Source organism: Conger conger, chromosome 6 (assembly GCF_963514075.1).
Source record: "Conger conger chromosome 6, fConCon1.1, whole genome shotgun sequence".
In the NCBI taxonomy this organism is placed as follows: Eukaryota; Metazoa; Chordata; class Actinopteri; order Anguilliformes; family Congridae; genus Conger; species Conger conger.
Genome location: NC_083765.1, coordinates 30,480,115 through 30,497,859, shown reverse-complemented (window position 1 = coordinate 30,497,859; position 17,745 = coordinate 30,480,115). Strand labels below are relative to the sequence as shown.

The following is a 17,745-nucleotide window of genomic DNA, read 5'->3' as shown; positions in this document are numbered from 1 at the left end:
AAGGACAAATACATTCATTAAGCATGAAATTGACTTTTCATTACTTGATGCATTTGTTAACATTTATACATTACTGAACCATAGAAGGAACCTATAATTTGTTAGCTATTAACAAATACATTAACTGACTTTTTCATTCCAAAATGAATTGGCAATAACCAATGTGGTTATTAACATGAATTAATGATGTACAAATACATTAACACAGCTGCACATATTAACTTCTCAGTAGTAGTTAACAACTACATTAGTTCATACCAATTCATGGAACCTTATTGTAAAGTGCTACCTATAACAGTATGCAAATGTTGCAGAAGTTGTCAGTCAGCTAGCAGGTACTCAGATTGGGTCAGTTTTGCATCTGAACCTCCAGATGGCTGTGCTTGGATGTGCCCTTCAATTGTCAGCTGTGGATCTTTTAAGTAAAAACAGATCAGTAGTTTTTGCTCCTCAATTTTTATCCAGGAAAACCTGTCATTAGAAAGCCCTGCATGTTCACCCAGGGTCTCCTCTCTTTGTATTCTGCATGTGTGACACAGATGACAAAGTGCATGGGGTTCAAACTACCGCTGTTTCCTTTAATTTGAAAGCATGAAAGGCGAGTCACACGGTTGTGAAGTAACTGGCCCCCAGCAATTTTACAACAGACAAAAAACTCACAACCCTTTTGTTCTGAACTGTGCCGTCTGTTTTATTCTGATAATTCATTCTCCGCATTATCTTATAAGACGCCGAGATTTTCAGCAATTCAAATGTTTCCAATATGTAGGTCCCTCTTATACCACCAAAACACATCATTTAATACATTTATTTGATACGGTAAATAAACATTATGAAAGTGATTTTAAGTTATAGTCAACCTCTTTTTGTGACATTAACATATTTACACATTTACACTTTTATTATAGCCCTTCATTGAAAGTGCAGAAGGTGATGGTTGTACTGTAATAGATGCAATTAAATAATAAATTGGAGAAGAACAAAACAGCGGGAAAAGGAAAGTAATTTCTCAAACTGGTAAACTTAACTCGCTACCTTGTTAAGAATGCATATGAAAATATTCTGAAACTGCAGGACACATCAGTTTTGGTGAGTTCATCACCAGTACTGGTACTAATGTTTGCTACACACATTTTGTGCATTATGCAACAACCAGATTAGTATGTTGAGACTCGGAGATCAGATTGCAAACATGCAATTTTACTGTTCCAACACTTAAACTATGATGCAATCAGTCTGGTTTTCCTGCATTTCAGGGGGGTTAAGGGAGCCGTGTACACAGGGAAGGCTGCTCTTGTCGCCCCACTGTGTAACTGGGTCAGATGACTGGAGTACCTCACCAGTTTAAACCCCTCGTATAAATGCCAAGCAGGGCTGTGGTGTGTTCATTCAGCCTAACACTTCCTCACCATCAGAGTGGTTGAAGTACTGTACATCAAGGAACAAGCAATTGGCATTAAACTATTCACTTGACACTGGTGGGCTCTAATATGTTTCAAATGCCCCCGGCTGATGACCCATTTTGGTTTATTTTGCATTTAAACATTGATGCAGTTATGATAGAAGTGAGGAAAAGCAATTATAAATTACCCACTCTCAATAAACGTCTGATGTAGGCTTTCTCAGCAGTCATCAAACTAATATTTTGTGTATACTGTTGTGGCATGTTCATTTGTTGGATTTATACATGTACTTTAGCTGAAGTACAATCCTCACATGAATATGCAATTGTTTCAACACTATTTTGGCTTTTCAACACCAGGCACTCGTGTACTCGTGTAATGTCAGCTACTTATAAAACTAAGTGTCTACTGTAATCACAATGATTTCCAGTTCCATAAAAAGGCTTTTAAAATGAAAATTATTTCCCAATAACATTATGGTCTGATGCCTGGCTTGCAGCAGCATTGTGTCAGTATTATTATTAGTAGTATACTTTGCCATTAGTGACAAATGTCAAAAGTCAGACCATTATCAAACTATTAGAATATATTCTATGCACAAAAGCATTTACAAGCATTTACATTCTCAGAAGCCTTCTCCTGCCTCAGAATCCATGTTTAAATCCACATTCATGGTGCACTTTATTAGGAACACCTGTACACCTACTTATTCATGCGATGATCTAATCAGTCAATCATGTGGCAGCAGTGCAATGCACATAGTCATGCAGATAAGGGTCAGGAGCTTCAGTTAATATTCAAATGAACCATCAGAATGGGGAGAAATGTGACTAAGTGACTATGACCATGGAATGATTGTTGGTGCCAGAGAGGGTGGTTTGAGTATCTCAGAAAACGCTGATCTCCTGGGATTTTCACACAGAACAGTCTCTAGAGTATGCAGAGAATGGTATGAAAAACAAAAAACATCCAGTGAGCAGCAGTTCTGCGGGCCGAAACGTGTTAATGAGAGAGGTCCGAGGAGAACCGACTGGTCAAAGCTGACAGGAAGGTGACAGTAACACAAATAACCACACATTACAACAGTGGTATGCAGAAGAGCATCTCTGAACACACAACACGGCAAACCTCTTAGTGGATTGGCTACAGCAGAAGAATATTTAATAAGTCTAATAAACACCTAACAAAGTGCTCACTGAGTGTATGTATAATTTATACCCTTGAAGATAGAAGGATAGTATAGGCAGTACAAGAAGAAATGGTGCCATTATGTAGCTCACAGCAACTTCATAAAAAATAATTTTAAATGAACATACTGTAGTGGATGCCACTGCATCTATTCTAATATATTCTCATGATAAAGGCAAGCTTTTTATACAGACAATAACTGATCAATGATGACACTGTTATGAAGGAATGAGATTGCTCTTTTTTATTCTTTATTCAATTCTATGGACTTTTTAAATGGCCAAGCATTGTTGTGAGGTTTGGCTTCACTTTAATCAGTCAGGAGTCCTCTATATGTTGCAGTAATGTTCATCCATCTTCATTAGAAAGATATTATTTTTATTCTCCCAAAGTACCAAGCATATTTCTAAATCTTACGAAACTCATGGATCAAAGTAACTTGTTCCATATGTTCATGATAGTGTACTCAGTGATTACAATGATAGTTTGGATAATAATGCATGAAAGTCACCAAGGACGATACAGCAACTTCAATGCGCTATGTGCTGCTATTCTTGTACATTGTGTTACCTTTTCTGCACTTACTGTAAGTCTTCCCTCTCACAAAATGTATTTCTCAGAAGTCAGTTTTGACGGTTTTCTTACTTCAAAGCCATACAAACTGATTGCCTAAAGTGTATACAGACTACAGAATTAAAGTACAAAAGTATATTTTGTCCACCAAATGTACTTCTTCATAATGGCATCACCTTTATGCACACACATGCACACACACACACACACACACACACACACACTTCTGCGCATGTACACAAATGCACACACACATTACATTACAGTTATTTAGCCAACGCTTTTATCCAAAGCAACTTACAGTTGATTGATTAGACTAACAAGGAGACAATCTGCCCGGACCAATGCGAGGTTAAGGGCTTTGCTCAAAGGCTCAACAGCTGAGCAGATCTTATTCTGCCTACACCGGGGCTTGTGCCACCAACCTTCTGGGTCCCAGTCATGTACCATAGCACATATCATACATTATTAATGCTCTAACTGGAGGCTAATCACCAGATGATGACAAAAAGATGATTTTCTTTTGTATGAAAACCTTAAGCACAGCCCAGTGAAGATGTTTCCTCTACCCAGTAAGCCAGATGAACAAAATTCTGAATCAATGTCTTATTTCTTATTTTTAGGCCAACGCCTATATGATTTTTATTTTGATCCCTTTTGTGTCAAACCATCTCATTCCTGTGTATCACTTATATGTACTACTTCTGGTGGTATAGTAGTGGTAGTAGTAGTAGTAGTAGTAGTACAATGCTGGTCTATATCAGCATAATGTGAATATACACTTCTGCTAGCAATTTCATTCTGAAGGAACCTCTCAAAAGAGGGGCCTCAACACAATCTCCATTGTTTTTGAAGTCTAATAGAACACAGATGTGTCTGTGATGCAGATCACTTTGAGCCTTTGTACCTCTCACTGTACACTGCAATGTTAATGAACATCACTCTGACTTACTTCAGTACCTGCAGTATGATTTGACATGTATTCAACTGCAATTAATCTTGGGTTTTCAAGAGAATGTGTTTCCAGTTTTATTTTAGACCACTAGAATTCTAGGGGTAAAATAAACCAAGATGTATGGCAACAATATGAAGGCCTCATAAATTATAGGTTAGCGCTGGATGCCGTCTCTTATATGTCTATGTTTTTTTCAGTAGTAACATGGGCTTTTGGTTTCCAAATAGAGTGTCAATGAAAGTAATGAAGAACATGACCGTGAGAATGAATTGAGAAAGTGGTCAACCCAAATGACATCATAATTGTTCATTATACAAGAATTCAGATCGTGTCAGCAAAAAAATTCCAAAACGATTGTTTTGGGTTGAACTCAGCACTGACCACTGACCAAGCTTCTTTTTGGGGGCACTGAGGACGGCTTAGACTGGAACGTCTCTATCTGTTTGTCCAGAACTGATGAATGCTGAAAAAGTTGTGTTATGCATATATTGCTAAGATGCTTTTTCAATAAAATATCATTGTGTGTTCTCATGTCTTCCTTTTGTTTCACATTTGTTTTGCGAAACACAACCAACATATATTTTTCTTTTTATTTGTTAATATCCAATCCCCAGACCATTCTGGACAGTCCAATTGTCTGCAAACAAATCCCATGGTTCTCCTCTGCCAACAGCTGCTTCATTTTGCATCGCAGAATGCAGCTAAGCTCACACACTAACGATGTCGGAGGAGGACCTTTCATAGGCGCTCTGACAGCCAGACATATGAGCCAACAGGACAACAGGACTCATCCAAGAGGAAACAAATGTGGATATCATGGCCGATGCAAGCACTAATTGTGCATCGCCCTGTGGAACTACCGGCCACAGTCAGAAGGGATACTCATGCTTATTGCAAATCAAACAAAATGAGAAATGGTTCTCACTAGCTTGTTTTTCAGCTTTGCATGTTCAGTTATCCCTGTAACAACCTGCTTTACTGGTTAATGTTTACGGATGTCCTTGCTTTGACTGTACTGTCTCATCACCTGCTCAGATGGAATATTGCATTGTCTGCTTACTATTACAACACATACACTACCGTTCCAAAGTTTGGGGTCACCTTGTCTTTTTCTGCTTTAATATTTTATTTTCCCTCGTTATAACCAAACTATATAATAACCAAATAACCAAATAATTCATACATCAAAGCACAGACTCAGAGCTTTTATGAAAGGGTATTTTATACATTTAGGTTTCACCATGTTGTAATTACAACACTTTTTATATGTAGTCTCCAATTTCAATGTTGGACAAATTAACATAATTTCAAATTAAACTGTCATGTTTTGTTTGTATTTGGTAGCATATCCTTTGCATGCCATGGCTTTCTAATGTCTGTGACTCATAAACATCATCAGAGTCTGAATATCTTATTTTCAGGTTGTCTTACAAGCAACACTAAAACACTTTGCATTTGAATGGATCCCTATGGGAATTGGGGGTGGGACTAGATTCAGCTGTAAATTATGCTGATACAGTATGGAACGTATTTCTTGGCTAAATGGCTTTTAGTCATCAAGGGTATCACAAACCACTGTGCTGCTGTCAGATATGCAGTTGATACTACAATAATTACTACATGGTGAAACCAAAATGTATAATAATACCCTCTAATAAAAGCCCTCAGTCTGCACTTTGACCACATATGAATTGTTAGAAACAGAGAAAATAAAATATGAAATCTGAAAAAGCTGAAAAAGATAAGGTGACCCCAAACTTTTGAATGGTAGTGTAGCTGCCATAGCATTCAGTTTTAAATGATGGTGTGGCAAGTATAACATTGCATTGAATGAGTACTAACAAGAGCCACTCTTGAATGTCCCTGAATACTCTTGACTTGGAGCTTGCTATGTTACACTGTGGGCTGTATGTCCACCCAATCCTCAGCTCCATCTGGCTGCCATATATGTTATTTGGTCAAATTGTTTTGACTAGGAAATTCAGTCCCTCTTGTCAGTGAGTTTGTCCTTAAAACATTTGTTATACTTGCAAGCTTGATTTAGATTTCCCAGCATCAAAGTTTCAAAGTCTGACAATCTGGTTTCAGAGATTCCACTGTTTATAGGTGCATTTTTCTTTAAATTGATTTCTCGATGACTACCCCCGAAAAATAAAACTTTGGGTTCTGTGTTTTGCTCCAGCAACTGAAACCATGTGAGATCATTTGCATGTGTATGGGCCGTCCCAGGATCAGCGGGGGACCCACAGAGGTAGATCATTATCTAGGCCATAAATGCATTACCCCGGGTTTACCTCTCTGAACCAATTGACCCTTCTGAAAGCGAGGTTGCGCGTCCAGTATGACTCAGCTGTGGCATGTGCAGGTAAACCGACCAGCCACTGCTGCCACTCCAGCCACAGCCACATCGCGCTGAGGCTCTAATTAAGAGCGGCTCTCTCTGCTCACGTTCAGCATTCCTCTTTCCTCTCTCCCCCGTCCGCTTGCCTTCCTCTCTCACCGTCCCTTTGTTTCTCAGCAAGTCAATATATCTGACGGGGCTGATGAACTGTGTGCTGTGCAAAGTTAATTTCTTTCAGAGTGTGGGGTATCCATGGCGACCACCTTATTAAGGCACAAAAGCCATCTGCTCCAAACATTAGCTCAAGAGAAGCTCAAACGTAGGCCGAGCAATTGCACATGTGCTTTCGAGCACAACTCAAAACCCTTCATTCTTTACAACAGAATATGCTGTAACTTGTGCTTATTCATTTATTTTGTATAGATATATATTTATAGATATAACGTGAGAATGATAGTCACATGCTCTATTTTATTCCCAAGTAATTTATTCCAAAAACCAACATTTCGATGCAGCATACACCTGGAATATAGTTTTTTCCCAAAAATTACTTGGGAGCATAATAGAGTGTGTGACTATTTTTCACTTTTTATGATTGCTTAGTCAGCAACTCTCTACATTTTTGGGCAACTTATCCAGTGTTAAATCACTCTTACAGAATGCATCCCTGTTTAACTCTGGACATTGTATTGTGTAATTTTACCTTAATGACCTTAACTGGCATCTTATTCTATTGTTTGATGCAAAGAGAGGCAGATCTGCCTCTGGAGTCATAGCAATCTGCCTCTGGACATCAAGCATAATATCTGATTCCTAACTAAGAACTCAAGGATTGTGGAGCAGCAGTATGATAAATATGAACAGCAGAAGCAGCTACAGTTTCTATTTGGATCCTCTGAATTCAATCCAGCGTACCGTCAGACAGAGGACGGAAGTGAGAAATAAACACAGAAGGAACAGTTATTTGGAAGAATTCTGAATTTAATGTGGATTAATTTTGGAGAAGTAAAAACCAGTTTGACCTGTCATGAATCTGGCCTGGCAAGATCCTGTCCAGGCATATGTGTATGAAATGTCTTATCTGGCTAGATTTACCGGCCCAGAAGAAACGATTCAAGGGCTTCAAATACAAGTGTCATTTTTGCACTTTCTGCTGCCACAGACTTACAGTGCATCCGGAAAGTATTCACAGCGCTTCACTTTTCCCACATTTTGTTATGTTACAGCCTTATTCCAAAATGGAATAAATTCATTTTTTTCCTCAAGATTCTACACACAACACCCCATAATGACAACATGAAAGAAGTTTATATATTTTTGCAAATATATTAAAAATAAAAAACTAAGAAATCACATGTACATAGGTATTCACAGCCTTTGCCATGAAGCTCAAAATTGAGCTCAGGTGCATCCTGTTTCCACTGATCAACCTTGAGATGTTTCTACAGCTTAATTGGAGTCCACCTGTGGTAAATTCAGTTGATTGGACATGATTTAGAAAGGCACACACCTGTCTATATAAGGTCCCACAGTTGACAGTGCATGTCGGAACACAAACCAAGCATGAACTCAAAGGAATTGTCTGTAGACCTGCAGCCCGCCTGGAGTTTGCCAAAAGGCACCTGAAGGACTCTCAGACCATGAGAAACAAAATTCTCTGGTCTGATGAGACAAAGATTGAACTCTTTGGCGTCAATGCCAGGCGTCATGTTTGGAGGAAACCAGGCACTGCTCATCACCTGGCCAATACCATCCCTACAGTGAAGCATGGTGGTGGCAGCTGTGGGGATGTTTTTCAGCGGCAGGAACTGGGAGACTACTCAGGATTGAGAGAAAGATGAATGCAGCAATGTACAGAGACATCCTGGATGAAAACCTGCTCCAGAGCTCTCTTGACCTCAGACTGGGGCGACGGTTCATCTTTCAGCAGGACAACGACCCTAAGCACACAGCCAAGATATCAAAGGAGTGGCTTCAGGACAACTCTGTGAATGTCCTTGAGTGGACATCTCTGGAGAGATCTGAAGATGGCTGTGCACCGACGCTCCCCATCCAACCTGATGGAGCTTGAGAGGTGCTGCGAAGAGGAATGGGCGAAACTGCCCAAAGATAGGTGTGCCAAGCTTGTGGCATCATATTCAAAAAGACTTGAGGCTGTAATTGCTGCCAAAGGTGCATCAACAAAGTATTGAGCAAAGGCTGTGAATACTTATGTACATGTGATTTCTTAGTTTTTTATTTTTAATAAATTAGCAAAAATTTCGAAAACTTCTTTCATGTTGTCATTATGGGGTGTTGTGTGTAGAATTTTGAGGAAAAAAATGAATTTATTCCATTTTGGAATAAGGCTGTAACATAACAAAATGTGGGAAAAGTGAAGCGCTGTGAATACTTTCCGGATACACTGTATAGTATGTGTCTGCATAGTTTTTTCCTGACATTCACGTAACCGAGTGATGTGTGCAAAAATTAATGCCTTTATGCCTTAATTAATTGTTTATATATTGTGTAGATGTTTCTCCATGGAAGTCTTCCAAAGTTTGCAGTGGCATGTATGTAACATATACGGTCAGTAGAGCAATAAATGTTCCACAATGGAATGAATATGCTATTGTGTAGGCTTCAAAACTTCATTTTCATAATGCTGATAGGTTAAACCCAAGCAGTAGAACCTGACCACTCTCAGTGCAGAACACATGGAACAGCTGCTGTATTATTGGTGAGTTCGAGAATGGAAAGAAACTCAATAGCAGGCCTCCAATGCTTTGGGCATTTAAAAGTAGTTAATGATGTCACTCAGAGCCTTTGAGTTATGGTGTCAAATGACAGAACCAGCTGACTTTGCTCAAAGGAACTATGACTGGGGTCTTGGCTTAACCCTCTCAATGCTTGCTCAATAGACATCTAGGTAACCACACATCTGGATGTAACTAGAGAAGAGGAAATGTTTAAATAGCTTAATTTAGTTTTTGTGTGGCAAGTCTTGCAAGAAAAAAAGAATGTATGTGTAGCAGGGGTTATAAATTCCAGATTTTAACAATCTTTGCATGTGTGTTTATTTGTGCCAAATGAAGACATACGTACTCAATGAGCACTTCATCAGGTATTTCTTCGACTTATTTTTTATACTTATGTTGCAGTAGCCTATCAACTTAGAGTTATGATGTGTTACGTGTTCAGAGATTTCTATCTGCAGAACTTCTGCTCAATGGATGTTTTTTGTTTTTCGCACCATTATCTGCAAACTCTAGAGATGGCATCAATATCACCGGATTTCTGAGATACTCAAACAACTCTGTCAGGCACCGACAGCTGACATTTGGTCTGAACAACAGCTGAACCTCTTGACCATGTCTGCATGCTTTTATGCATTTATCTACTGCGACATGATTGGCTGATTAAATATTTGCATTAACAAGCTGGTGTACAGGTATACATAATAAAGTGCTCACTGAGTGTATATCTGAATAGAGACTCCCATTTCATGGTAGCTATAATACGCTGAACTTCCCAAAAGTTTCTTATTTTTGGGACCAAAAATATCGGTCCAGCATAGGGTTGCCACACATTCTGGTTTTCCCGGGGTTGTTCTCTTTTTTGAGCGACCGCCACGGAAAATGATTATTCTTTCCCGGGACACAAATTGTCCCGGTTTTTTGTAGGTTACTTCTAAATGTCAGAGTTCCAAATAAAACCGGATTCAACATCCAATCCCACGTCTGTAAACAGGTAAAAATGAGTAAAACACAGCGACGATAGGCTATATGCCTATATTCATTTTTCATTTGTAGCAGAAATACAAAGGTTTACCACATCACCTAGCAACTGCTGCATGGGCTGTCAGTCTGGCATGTGCATTCACTTCAACAACCCCACCATAGGAAAGTTAAGCTAGCTACTAGCCTAGAGGTAATCGCCTAATACTTCTGATTTATTTCTTTTTTATTTTGTCGGTTTTATACAATTGGGGGAGAGACGGACGAGAAGGATGAGAGAACAAAATCAGACAAGCAACCAGCAGCAAAAAAAAAACTAAACTATATACAACGTATAACTCAGACTGGGCAAAATGAGAGCATTTTTCTGAATGGATAAGGGCACGTCAAATGTTCCAGTTTTTCACAAATCAAATGCGGCAACCCTAGTCCAGCAGGGATTTCTAAATTCCTGAAAATGTCGGGTTAGAATTTGCGTTCTATAGACCATACATAAACAAGCACAAAGCCTATTAGGTGCCAGCCTGCCCGTGTACTCTTTTTGGAAATCCATATACTATATGGTCACCCTAGGGTTGTGTCATACGTTCCTTTGTGGTACTTGCTAAAATGACTACGTTCCACTTTAAAATATATTTTCAATCCTTCAGTTCTGAAATGGAGTAAATTCAGTGTTTGGGTTTGGGTTGTGTTTGGGTTTTAGGCCTGATCCGGGAATGGTGTCCAGAAGCTGTGCTTCAGCAGTGGCTTGACAGCTTGTGAAGACTTTGTTTGTGAATGCTAATGCGCTACACACTCTCACACCTAGGTGCTACAGCACACATTCTGACCTCACATTGCGGGTAAACACAAACAACTTCAGGTCTCAATGGTGAATGTCAATGATGCATTGTAAGCTTACATATGTCTTAAACACATTGTAACTCTCACCCTCTTCGACCAAGGCATCATGCAATCAAATGGCCATGAATTTACATTTTTGTATAGAGATAACACAAGTAGCTCAAAGGTATTATGAGACAGGGTAGAATTGCAGAAGGTACATACTAAAATGGTTCCTGGAGGAACTTTTAGAGGTTCTTTAATTTGCTATACCTCCAGGAATTCTTTTTTAAGGTTCTCTGAGGAATGTTTTGGAAAGGTTCCCTGAAGACCTTTTCAGGGGTTGAAAGGTACCTAGAAGAATCTGTTATATCCCGTAATAATAATAATAATAATAATAATAATAATAATAATACATTAATATATACATATGTAAAACAAATAACAATACATATCAATGAATCTGAACACATCCCAGAAATCAAGACATCCCAGAAATCACAACTTCATTTAAGTTTTTCAAGCAACCCTAGGATGCTTGGGAGAACCTTTTTGAAAGAGGTGATCATTTTTGGGCCAAATTAAATAAACAGGAGATTGTTTCTTCGGTGGTTCCCCACCAACACAGATGGGTGTACGTGTGTGTATATATATGTGTGTGTGACTATGTGTGCGTTTCCTTTTTGAGTTTTATATACAAAGTAACTCAACTTTTCTGAATTGACACAGCTGGTAACTGTAAACCCCACAGATTCTGAAAACCACAATGAATTAACACCTCTTCAAAGAAAATCTGTCTCTACATACATCCTCCAGAAAAGACCGAAACAGAAAAAGAGTTCATGGAAGGGATCAGAACAGCCAGAGTAATGTGTGATTGTTGCCATTTTTCCCCTCCTATGACGTGAAAAACCTTGTGTAATGTGTGATTGACTGTACAACTCGAATCGAACAAAGAGGCTCTTTCACTTGCATGATTTTTCTAGTCCTACCTCATTATGAGACATAAAACTCAGCCATGAGATACTCAGTCATGAGGAGTCTGTAATGGAAAAACTGTCCTTCACGATATGTTTGGTGGCCTTTCATGGTTATGAAGGAACCTCCACCCACACAGGATATGTGTGTAGAAGGTGCGGCCCCGAACAGGCTGACAGGCACCCTCGCTAGTCGGCCGGTGGTGAGATTCTTGTCCTCGTTTCGCTGTGTTTTGCATGCTATCGCTTCAGCTGGTGGCGCGAAAACCTTCAGCGTCGGTTGCTCCCGGCAGGAGGACTCGACAACAGCAGCGGTGGCAGCGGCGGCGATATTCAAATATCGCCAGCTCGGGAGACGGCTCTCTTCGGGTCATTACGTAACCGCCCTCCGGAATGCCGGGACGCTGTTTGTAAACAGAGCGGCCATGTGCGCGGGCCCACGTGGAGCGCTTTAAGGCCCTCCCCTTCTCGCTTGCCATCTCAACCCAGGAGCCAACTCCCGCTGACATCGATACGCTCGCCGCGGGCCAAGGCCCGTCTCGCCCGCCCGCTTCCCCAGCTCCTCGTTTTCAGGGTTCTTCATTAACAGGGAGAAGAGGGGGAACACGGACAGGGAAATGTGGAGGAGAGAGCCAGAAACTGATCAGACTTGCATGCTTAGCGTCAGGCTTAGGGTCAGGCTGACTCGTCTGGCCTGGCTCTCATGATTGTCATGTAGCTCATGCTGTACTGAGTAGCCAATAGGTGACTCTGTAGCAGACAATTGTGCAATGCAAGGCTTTTAGTAAGTGGGGCAATGTGTAGCTCATTGTGGTTTTCCCTCAATTAGTCGAGTAACATAAAAGGAAGTGGTTGGTTCACTTTTTAAGACTCGGTCTTTCGAAACATGCCCTTAAACACATGCTAACTACAGATATGGTGAATTACAAGACAGTTTTCCATAATCAGTGATTACGTTTGTAAGTTACGCTGGATAACAGCATCTACTCATGTCTCATCTTTATACTAGGCTTGACAAACAAACCCCTGTTGACATTCATAACAGTTGAGACAGAGCTGTTCACATGGCAGTTTATCAGTGAAAAGCCTGAAATTATTGTCAGTTTATGTTTGTACCTGAAAAATGTCATGCAGACCAGTATTTGGGTTCACCCAGAAAAATACTGGCCGTTCGAAATGAAATCAATAGCTGAAAAAATGGTCAGTATTACCTCTCTTTGTCTTGTTTTGGAAACGTGATCTTCACGATCACAGGCTGGTTACTAGGCAATGCAGTTGTCCTTTCAGCATTCAAGGTGCTCTCAAGTTATGACCTTTGTTTAGGCACATATGTCAGCCTTCAAACTGGCTCTACCACCTCACTTTCAGCACAGCTAGTTTGAAATAGGATACCTAAGCTAATTGTGTCAATGCTGAGTCCAGTCCATTGTAAGAAGCAGAATTGTTTTGGAACGCTGTGGTAACTTGAACATGCTTACCAATTTTGATATTGTGTTTTCTGTTGAAATAAAACATTGAAAGACCTTAGATTGCTGGTTATTTACAGAGATTAGTAGCACAAAGAAGAGGGTTAGTCTGCCTGCTCAACTGACTCAACTGCACCTATTCCCTCCATTTTGTTTGTAATGTCTTACATGAAGATAGTGCAGATATGACCCATTGTATGATGTCAGAACAGGTTTAGCAAGTATCTGTTAGAATCAAATTACTAGCACATTATTGGGATTTCTTTTTAGATAAGGTTATAAATATTGCACAGATGGAACAATGACAATGATTTTCTTATTGAGTTATTTTACTAAAAGACCTTTTTTTCCTTTCACAAAAACCTATTTGGCAGTCAGACCAGTTTTGTTTCTTTAATAAAGAAGTAGCATTATATCAGTCTGTGAAATGGGAAATCCAAGTACAAAGCTTTTCTATGGGACTTATGTCCTTAATTTCTTTTCAGGTCCAAGCTGGTCGCTGAACTGCCATTACATATCATTAGCAATAATTTGGTTGGCATTCTTCCACTGCTTTTCACTTCATCTGATCAGAATATAGTAGCTTGTGCAGCCAATCCTGTCCTGCCTGCAACAATAATGTTGACACTGCATTAATGTCCATGCTTACCAATCCAAACAATACCATGTCACCTCTATGAAAACAATACCGTGTCACTGAACAGATGCAACACAACTAGCGAGAGTTGTACCCTGCAATTACCCCTCATTAACATATTTCCTCCCCTTAATATAAATGTGTTTCTTGTCTGATGTAACAAATCTTAGCTATGAAGACTTCATACCACACTCTACAAAGTCATTACTGGTCTATTTATAGCTTAAAAGAAAATCAGACATTCCTCGCTGTACAAAGGAATCCAGTGTGATTAATAGCTGTTCAAACAGTGGTCATAATGTACATAACTCCACCTGCTTCTAGCCCCTGGAAATGAATGCTGTTCTGGATATGGTTAACACTTTTAATGCAGAGATGAGATTTTCACTTTATTGAAAAGGTTTTAGTACAGGTCAGTTCTGGAGAAAAGATGGTACTGAAGTAGCAAAGTTCCATCATTGTTTCTGAATTTGCATTTTACCGCCCCCACGCCCCTTTACTGTTGTGTTTATTTACAACACTCCATTAGAGCCTACTCGCTGTGTCTCCATGGCTTATTTTGCATATCACACAAACTCCATTGTGAGCTATTGTGGCCTACCGATGAAAGTGCAAGGGTTCAGAATATACAAGCGAAATACACAAGGAAGTTAAGTCTTTATCTGATAACTTCTCTGATGGTAATGATGTGACGCTAATCTGAATGTGTCAGTTAGCAAATTCAACAAAGTTCAATTTGCAATTCATTTGTTTAAGAGATAGAGAGGTGTTATGGGCATTAACATCAATTTACAGTAGCTAATACCCTAGCACTGAGCCAGCCAATATAATAAAACATACATTTACTAACATATGTTCTCGTATGATCTATTATGTCTACTAAATCTACCGCAGTTTGAGTGATGCACCAAACAAAACACTGCCCAATATTCCAATGAATTTACCTCAGTGAATTTGCCTTGTATTTATAGGAACGGTTTTCAACAGTCAACAGTCATTTATTCAGTTATCATTTTATGCTGTTACATCACTGGTGGTATGTCTTAAAACTCAAATGCATTAATTTCCAATGCACTCATAAAAAACTCAATGTACTGCTCTTAAAAATACTTAGCATCTAGCATCTGCAGTGAACTCTGCTCACCACTTCCTTTATTAGGGATTTTTCTGAGAACGTGTTCTCTACAATAATGCAGGCTATGCACCATACTTATCAGTGTGGCTTATTTCAACAGTATATCTCCACAGACACGGACACATTCCCCAGCTCACATGATTACCACACCACGTTTCTCTCCACATATCAAGCAACAGTAAAATGCAAGCAGGAAATGCAAGGAAAGCACTGCTAGAGACACTGCACACTATACATATACTGTATACTGAAAATAAGTGTCAGTACAAGGTTAGTTTTCGGGTAATGGCATAAGATGTCCTCATGACTGTGGTTAAGGCTTCAGTGAAACTAATAAGCATCTGAGGGAGCAGCACTCCTGAAAAGGAGAATGTGGTGGCTGTTTTTGAGAGACCCCTGGCTCTCTCAGAATCCCCTCTCGCTGTTCCCCATGTTAATGGTGTAGCGGGATAGGATTTCATTTCCTTTAAGGCTCCTGACCTTGTAGTCTTTAACCACCGCAATTCTTTTTCTTTTTTCCACCCCCCACCCCTCACGCACGTACACACACGCACACACACTCTCACAAGCGCACCACCCCTACTTCGACTGCACTCGCCTTTGTGTCGGCTTGTCATTCACTGCTCAATGTAATGAAAGCTGATTCAGGGGATTCACAAAGCCAGAAGAGACCCTATACCCCCACGCACACAGCTACTCCTCAGCCTCAAATGCCACTTTCTACCGGTAGTTTACACTGTACCGAGCCAATCCCTTTGCCTCATTCACTTTTAATAAACAGCATAAACATAAAACTATATTTCATTATTCTAAGTCTGAGGGAAAAGGCTAAGAAAAAAAGTATATGTGAGGGAAAATTTTTAATGGAGGGGAGTGAAAAACATCAGGAGATTGAAAATGTAAAACATGCTTTTTTCAGTTTATAGAACAACCAGTCCCTTTCATCAAGCATTAAAGAAAATTATCCAGTCAAGACAGATACTCAGAGACAGAAAACATATTCTGCCAGAGGGTCCACTCTACTTCATCAGCAGCGTTTGTTGATAAAGCCTTAAGAAAAAAGTGCTGCACAGCCTTCCAAAGGTCAACATTTTTTAAAACAGCTTAGAAAGACCGTCCAAAGAGCACTGCCTTGGAGATAAAAGCACCAGACATGATTTTGATTAATACTACAACAAACAAGAAATGGAAAAAAATGTCAGCCATGTTGGGGAAGCTTTATCTAATATCCCCTCCTTATAATAGCAGCTCTCGCTTGTAACTGGACACATTGGTCTGCCGAGACCTGAGCTTCACACCAAATTCAGACAAGACCAAGAGACAGGAGAAGAAGGATGTAAGGAAAAGATACCAGAGAAACTCTTACCTCTTTCTCTGTCCCTCCACTTTGCAGAATTCCAGCAAACCGTCTGGGTCTCCTCTTTAACAAATCCTAAAGGGCAGCCATCTTGCTTCCTTCTGTTCTTCTATGAAACAGACTATCCTCCGCATCAATATTCATGGGTCGGCGTGACGTGTGCTCTCGTCATCAGAAGCAGAAGCCTGGTGTTGCTGACAGGCCCTCTCTGGTCTGTGCATGCGAAGACCCACCAGGGCAGAAGCAGGCAGGAGTGCTGAACTGCCTGCTGTACGGGGGAAGACTGCCTTGCTGGCAAACTAAAGTAATTGCAAAATCACTTTCCTGCTGAGTTCTTCCCGCACAAAGGGTCAGGGTTTCTCTCTCCCCCCTCCCTCCCTCCCTCCTTTTTTTTTCTTTTCCAGCCGCACACAATAGTGAACACTACGCTGGCTGTCCGGAAACACTGGACTGGATCATACCGGACTGCTGGCTATAGACTCTGCTCACCCCCCCCTGCCTGCTCCTCAGCCCCCGCACAAGCCCGCCCTCGGCAGACAGGAAGGGTGACTCAGGAGGTCTCTGCAACCGTCTTCTCAGGGGTTTTAGTTATAATCCCCACACCTCCTCACCTCACATGCACACAGGCGCACACCGTACACTCGTGCACACACTCACACACACACACATACACACACAGTTCTTGGGTAAAAAACACACACATGCCCACAGGCACAGACTGTACACACACGTGTTCACACATGCGCACACACATACGCACAGGCGCACATTGTACACACATACACGCGAGCACACACATACACACACACACACACACACACATACACACAAGCATATAGGCACACACACACATACACACACATGCATACAGGTGCACACTGTATACACACACGCACAGACTCACAAATACACACACACACACATACACACACACACAGGCACACCCACACCCACACACACACCTCCACTTTCTTGTTCTGCAGTCAGAGGACTTCCCCTCTTCTGGGCCCTTGCTGCAAACTGCCTAAACTGACAGGCCAGCCTTGCTCTCAGTTTGTATAGCCATTGGCTATTCTGGCACGTGGAAGCCAGATCAGAACCAAACTAGAACCTTAGACATCCCTGGTAGAGCCAGCATATCTCTCTCAGAGTCTGCCAAGTCCCACCTCCTGTTT

At 40.5% G+C, this 17,745-nt stretch overlaps 1 protein-coding gene across 1 annotated transcript in view; it reads right to left on the bottom strand.

Annotated features, from left to right (window-relative positions):
• tet2 (tet methylcytosine dioxygenase 2) overlaps positions 1-16,659 on the bottom strand; it is a 40,207-nt gene extending 23,548 nt beyond the window's left edge. Inside the window, exon 1 of the mRNA XM_061246585.1 lies at positions 16,580-16,659. The gene's annotated coding sequence lies outside the window, so the exon portion shown is untranslated. The remainder of the gene's footprint in view (positions 1-16,579) is intronic.
• Between the last annotated feature and the right edge of the window lie 1,086 nt (positions 16,660-17,745).